Raw genomic sequence first — 6,000 nt, 5'->3', positions numbered from 1 at the left:
TTTAGGCTCAAAAGACTGGCAAAGAATATACAGAATGATTATTTCCTGTATATGTGATGACAGAATCAACTAGACCCAGTGCCAATTTCAGAGTGAGATTGATCTTCCTAGGAACACTCCACTTAATAACTGAGCACCTACTATGTGTCTAGTAAGGTAAGAAAAGCTCCAATTGAAGCTGAATCCCCCTATATTTAACTACAGAAAGAGAATTCCAAAAGTGGCAAGTCCAAGCTATGGCGCAGCAGTCTTCTGAAAAATCCAAGCACCCTGGAATATAAATATCAGAGAATGTCACATTGACGCTATGATTCAACTCTCTTCAAATCAAAACGGTATTATTAAGAATTTCTCTGGCATTGGTTCCTTCCTGTTAGTTTATCCAAATTCTTCAACTTTATTCTCCTTTGAAGTCTTAAGAGGAAAATGAAAACTTAATGATCCAGTTCTATACTGGATTTACCCAACAGCCTTGATAAAGTAATCTTTCTTGAAAACAAATGCCAACTTATAAGTTTTTAGTATTCAAAAATTATGTTCCAATTTCAGTAACTCATTAACATTTATTTTCATTATTTCAGTTTTCAGACAAGTGACACATACTTCTTGAAACCGTGATCTTGAACTTCTTAAGGGAGTACCTTCCTTAGATACTGTCAGTTCTGTTAAAATAAGTTTTCAGTAAAAGCTGTGCTAAAACAAAAAAATCTAGAAATATCCCTGTAGCTTCCTTTAGTCAAAAATTGTTAGCACAAGTGCCCTCATTTTAAAGGCAAGAATTTGTTCAAGCTGATGTATTGATTTTACTCATCTCAAATGATGTCTTTAAATCTTATTCCCTCCCCCGCCCCCATTTCATCGCTCTGAGGTCCTTGGTAAAGCAGTCCATTTCCATCATGCACACACACATCCATAGTTGGTAGAAATCCCTTGCTTAAGAGTTTATATTTGCATCCCTGAAACTCAATCTCCCCAGTTTTGCCCTTCTATATTTTGCAATACAGAATAAAAGTCTCAATATTGTTCTTTTTCAAGCAAGCTTCTTAATACCTCCACCCACCCCTGAGGACATTTGACATCTCATATTTTTTCAGTTCTCTGAATGCCCTCTAAAACTGGTTCACATCCATAGTCTGCATGTGTCCTGACATGAACCATACAAACCAAGACTTTCAATCAACAATGATTTGGGAGAACACGTGTTTATTAGCATATAGCAATAGTTTAGCCTAAATAAATGAAGAATTTTCATGCTAGTTTTGAAATCTGTTGAACCTTTACCTAAATTCCAAACTAAATTATCCAATTTGGCTACCCAAAAAACCATCCACAATTCTTTTTTAAAAAAGGAATTTAGTTTAATGAATATAGAAGTATTGTAAACTCATCACAAATTTTTTCCTGAACAATATAACTATAAGGAACTTTTTAGAAAGAGTAAGTCATCAATTTTTAAAGATCCAAATTCCTTGGGTTTTAGGGGTAAATACATCTAAAGAGTTATATTCATAAAACTGGTCTGATAGCTTAACTATTATGGACCTGAGGCTTTACTTTTGGGTCCTTTCCCTATTTTTTCAAAGGATGCAATGCCCACTAAAATGGTGACAAAAGTGGCATAACAGAGGGTCTAATTTGACATCTGTACCATAGGTGAGTTCTGGCGACAAACACCCCTCTGAGTCAGATTTTTAGACTCCCAAATGTTTCTTTATTTGATTAGCCAAGTTGTCAGATTCTAAACCTGCCTGTCTAAAACTGTTAAAGAGTTTTAGTTAAATTATAAAATATTGAAATGTGAGAAAAATAGGTTGAGACACACTATTTTTACATTCTAAATGGGTCACTGTAACAGACAGGTCATACACTATGAATTTATATATGTGTCGTGTTTACATTTTGATAACCATAGCCATGTGTTTGAACTGAAATGTCCATAATTAGTAAATGTTTTTTGAATATCAAATGTGAATTCCACAGTTTTAGAACACCAGCTCAGCTTTTTGATAAATTTGATGTGAGTATTGGGGTACAAAAGAAGCACATAATTTCTCTAATGGTCTTAGATTTCCTTCAGCAAATCTTGAGCAATACATTTTCAGTAATTATTTTTCTTTCTCTTCCAATGAAAACCCTTCAATGACCTCCCTTGCTTCAGAATGGCTCTCAAACTATGCAAAGGTACCCTTGGGATGATATGCAGGTGTGAAAGAGGAAGCCAGAGGGTCAACAACATGCATCTTCTCATGTACTCAAATTTACTAAAATATCTTGAGAAAAAGAAATTTAAAAATGTACGCATTTTTACAGTAAAACATTATGGAACAAATGATAAAATTAGTGGTATTTTTTGGGTACACAGTTGACCCCTGAACAACAAGGGGGTTAGGGGAACTGACCCACCTTGCAGCTGAAAATCCACGTGTAACTTTAGAGTTTGCCCTCTGTACTCACGGTTCCTCATCCTCAGATGGTGTAGTATTGTAGTATGTACTTATTGAAAAAAATAAGTGGACTCTCACAGTTCAAACCCATGTCGTTTGGGGATCAACTGTACTTTAGATAAATGTAAAGAAAAACTTTCTGAGCCAGGAGCATATCTCATATCTCTTTTCCAGAGGGTGATGTTCTTTCCAGTTTCTGGCATAGTCATGAATTAAGAAATAAATTTGCTAATCCATCTATACAACTAGAAGGAAACAATATACTGCTAATAATAGTTGCCACTGGATGGTAAAAATGTAATTTTTAAATAGAATTTTTTGCCTTTTTCGAGGTTTCTATGCCTATACATTATTTTTATGCTGGGAGAAATTAAAACAAACTTCATTTTAAACAAAAATCCTTTTAAGATCTGAAAGTCAGTTTCACTGTGTTATTAAGTATCTGTAACTATAAAATAAACCAGATTTGTTTTTCTTTACAGCTTATTAATATAGTTTCAAAATTAAAATAGATACCTACTCCTTTTCTTATACTTACCTTTTGAGGTTTTGGGGGCTGGAAGACCGGGGAAAAGACAGCAAAACCTCTCAACAGAGAATTCAAGAAGTGATTCTTGACTTCCTTTTCACCATTCCTTTCAGAACACAGAGTAGATTGCTCCCCTGAAGCTGATTTTAAAGTTATCTGATTTTTGAAATTACCTGTTCAGTCCTTCCCATGGTAGTTAATTCTTCATTATCACTTCTAAATTTCCTGAACCCATAGGAACTTAGGGTTTCCATTTACAGATTTCTAAAGGAGGTGATTAAGTGGTGGTAAGGCTGCTGCAAGTAACTGTTTTTATTTTTCAAGGAGCTCTCTCTTCTTTTCAAAAAAACAAACTCCCCCCCTCACTCACAAAAATCATACATGCTTATTTATCATCAAGAATAAGTAAGATTTATCTCACATCCATAGTGAACCAGTAATAGCATTTTAGCATATGTATTCTTTTAATGAGTCTGTTCACACTATTTGGTAACCTTTTTTCACTTAACCATGAAGTTTCTAGCTCATTAAAATACTGATTACATTATTTTAAACAGCTGCACAGTATTCCGCTCAGCATATTATTTAGTCAGTTTATTATTGGACACTTTAAAAACTTTCAATATTTTAATATTATAAACACTATAATAAACACATGGATTACTTCTTAAATAAGTATATTTATTAATCGCTTTTACAGTATTAGAAAATTGAAATAGAGAATCCAGTATTCTTTTAAAAAAATTTTTTTTTTCTCAATCATTCAGCTCTTTATTGAATGCCTTTTTATGTGCTGTGATGCTCTAGGTCACTCAACTTTGGCCAGATACAGATCAACTATAAAGCTTTAAAATCATGATGCCTGGGTCCTACTCACAAAGAATTCTTTTAATTCTTTAATTCTTTTAACGTGCTAAAATCCTAGAAATATATTATGACTGGTCCACACTCTACTGTATGTGATATATATTTTAATACAACCGAGGAACAAATCAACTATATCACTTGTCAGCATAAAATTAATATTTGAACTTTGGGACCTAATATTTAGGCTGCTGTTTTGAAGTTCTGGATGTCTTAGTCCACTTGCTTTTTGTTGTTTCTTAAATTTAAATTTTTTCTTCACATTGCCAATACATTTATAAAAGGTTAATACACATGAATAAATGAGATACAATTAATGATTAATGATAATGAATGTTCTTCTCTGTTAAGTGAGAGAAAAAGGTTAAGAGCTACAGGTATGAACCGTTCGTAACATGGGAAGGAGGGATAATGCCAGACTGTTAAAGTCAGGAAACACTCAGCACACACAAGAGGTTTGACCTGCTTTTTAAAAATGTACAGGAATTAGTCGGGGGAGAACTGGGGTGGTGAAATGGCATAAATAAGGGCACAGAGATAGAAAAACAGACGGAGCAGGACTAGTTTGCTTGAAGAAAAATGGAAAAACTTAAGGCTGGGGCAAGATCATGAGGTCTAAGTTAAGAAGTCTGAATTTTATCTTATTAGCAAAAGCATGATGAAACAATTACAGGCAAAGAACTCTTCAGCTAAAATGCTAACAGAATAGGAATAAGTGAGAAAAATGGCAGCAATTCCTAGAATGGAGGAGTTGAAGACAACTGTGGTTCGTTTGAGTAATTGACAAATGTGAACAAGTTCAGAGTGTCTCTTGGAGCTATTAGCTTTGACTAGCTAAACTGAGCAAGTAAAAAACAATTTCAGACCAATCAAAGCACAATTCATAAAAACCTGATCATCACACATACACCTATTAACCATTTAAACATTTTGTTTATGTTCTAAATGGTCTCAGTTCTAACCTTGAGTGAGATCCAAAAAAATATTCTGTTCTATCTACAGAGGTCAAATAGGCTGATGCACATACAACTGTCAAGTTTCTCTTAAGGTAAGGAAAATTAAATCTGTACATTAAGCTAAGAACTTAAACAGCCCTAAGATATGGCTCCTATAAACTTTTTGAGCTATGACTCTCCCCCTTGTATATTTGATCATAGCCATCCAGACCTTTTTGCTGCTCTTTTTGGTACACACCAAAAATGTTTTAGCCTCAAGGTCTCTGTAGTTGTTATTTCACCTGCTTGAAAGGCTCTTCTCCCAGAAACCTAATGGTTTGCTCCCTGTTTTTTAGATCTTTGTTCAAATGTCATGTCTGTGAGGCATTTTTGGACCACACTATTTAAAAACACATCTGCCTGCCTTCCAAACACGTTTAACTCATCCCTCCCACTTCCCTTGCTTTATTTTTCTTCATAGAACTTATCACCATCTGACATACCACATATTAGTACCTATCAGTTTGTCTATTCTATTACCCATGCCTCACTCCCAAAATTGTAAGCTCATGAGGGCTGGAATTTATCTGTTTTGTTCAGTGCTGATCCTCAGTGCCAATACAGTAGAATAAATAAATTTGTAGTCCTCTATATATAAATGCTTCAAATCTATTTTTAATGCTCCTTGTTAAACATAAGCCAGAAAAGACATTTATGGAAAAACAAATTAACATAAAAATCTGCATAGACTATGTTAAAATGTACAAATTCTCTTAAGAAATGATGTACTTAAACTTTCTTTACTTCTAACTATGGGACGACATTCTACTTCGTTGCTTCATGCTAAAGTGGTATTTTTAACTGATCACATGAAAACTTAAAAAAAATTATCCTATAGTTACTATCATATGCATTAAAGTCCAAACAGAAAAAAAGTTTTAGTGGTTCTATTAGAATTTATATCCCTGAAAAATGTTACTTTCATAAATACAAGCATTCCCAAAGATTATAAAATAATGAGATGTGGAAATAAGCAGACTCTGGAGTGATTTTAAAGTTTCTACTACTTCCTAAAGATATTAATCCATGCTAAGTGCTTAAATTATAAAATGAAGATATACAGAATAACTTTAATAACAAGTTAATCAAATTGAGGACATTTAGTGTAAAGGTGGCTTAAAAATTTTTTTCTCAGCATAATTTCTCAAACAAAATCTAACCCTATAGC

This window comes from Balaenoptera ricei, chromosome 18 (genome assembly GCF_028023285.1).
Source record: "Balaenoptera ricei isolate mBalRic1 chromosome 18, mBalRic1.hap2, whole genome shotgun sequence".
Taxonomy (NCBI): Eukaryota; Metazoa; Chordata; class Mammalia; order Artiodactyla; family Balaenopteridae; genus Balaenoptera; species Balaenoptera ricei.
The sequence above is the reverse complement of the archived record's forward strand: the minus strand, read 5'-3'. Positions refer to the sequence as shown.